Here is a 1,295-nt window from a genome sequence, read left to right as displayed (position 1 = left end):
AATAAAACTGTGTTGCAAAAAATGGGAAAGAAACAGAATAGAAAAGAGTAAAATGAGTCAAAGAGGTAGAGCCTGAAGGTTTTGTGATGGAAAGAAATATTGGACTGATGTGTAATGAATGGGAAGGTGGTGTATATCCTTCAGCGGAAGAGATTGACAGGTGCTAACAATACTTGAAAACTGGAAGAAAATTCAGATCATCCAAAGTTAAAGTATTTCTTAATTCTGAAAAAGCTGGTAAAGAAAAAGATGGCACAAAAGTAAAATCTTTATCTGACAGTGAATCTGATGATGGCAAATCAAAGAAGAAGAGAGATTCTGCTTTGCCAAGATACTTTGCCAGTGGTCTTGATCCTGAGCAAATAACTGGTGTTACATACAGCAGTGGATAATTAATATTTCTCGTGAAATGGAAAGATGCAGATGAGGCAGACTCGGTGCTGTAGAAGAGGCAAACATGAAGTGTTGTCAAATTTTAATTGCTTTTTACAAAGGGAGACAAACTTCGCATTCTCGTCCGGAAGATGATCAATAATTGTTTACATACATACAAAAATCTGGTCTTGGTTTATGACTTATTAGTATGAAAAATAACTACATTCTAATGAAAATCAAGTTTGGTGTGTTCATTTTGAGTAGTATTAAGGGAATTGTTGAGTTGTTCTTGTTTTAATTTTTTTTCTATCAAAAGCACTGGTTACTTTGAATAAATAAAACTTTCTGTAGTTGCTTCATTTATCAGAACAGAACATTTGATACCATGGTTTATTATTTTCTCTGCATTAGAGAACAGCTTTTCTAAAATGTTAGAAAAAATTTCCATAGTCGTTACTCAATCAGAATTTACATTTATTATTTTTAACCTATAATGCCCAAGGACCATGCTGGGTTTATTTGTTTTTGTCTGTATGCGTAAATACATACGTAAATGCTTGTTGTTGGGTTTTGGGGTTTTTTTTTTTTACATTCACCAAAACAAAAAAGGCATTTTTTCAAAACCATGAGTAAGTCTGTGTTGTTTCTGGGATGCTATCATTCTGAGCAACCTAGGAAATAGATCACCTCAAGCTAAACTGAAAATTTTCCTGAAGCCATAACCTTTCAAATCAAATAGATGTCCCTAACACCATACACAAAAATAAACTCAAAATGGATTCGAGACCTAAATGTAAGACCGGACACTATAAAACTCTTAGAGGAAAACATAGGAAGAACACTCTTTGACATAAATCACAGCAAGATCTTTTTTGATCCACCTCCTATAGTAATGGAAATAAAAACAAAAATAAACAAAT

At 33.0% G+C, this 1,295-nt stretch overlaps 1 pseudogene; it reads left to right on the top strand.

Annotated features, from left to right (window-relative positions):
• Positions 1–535, top strand: LOC133075135 (chromobox protein homolog 3-like; annotated as a pseudogene).
• The last annotated feature ends 760 nt before the right edge of the window (positions 536–1,295 follow it).

This window comes from Eubalaena glacialis, chromosome 15 (assembly GCF_028564815.1).
Source record: "Eubalaena glacialis isolate mEubGla1 chromosome 15, mEubGla1.1.hap2.+ XY, whole genome shotgun sequence".
Lineage (NCBI taxonomy): Eukaryota > Metazoa > Chordata > Mammalia > Artiodactyla > Balaenidae > Eubalaena > Eubalaena glacialis.
This window is presented reverse-complemented; position numbering and strand designations above follow the sequence as displayed.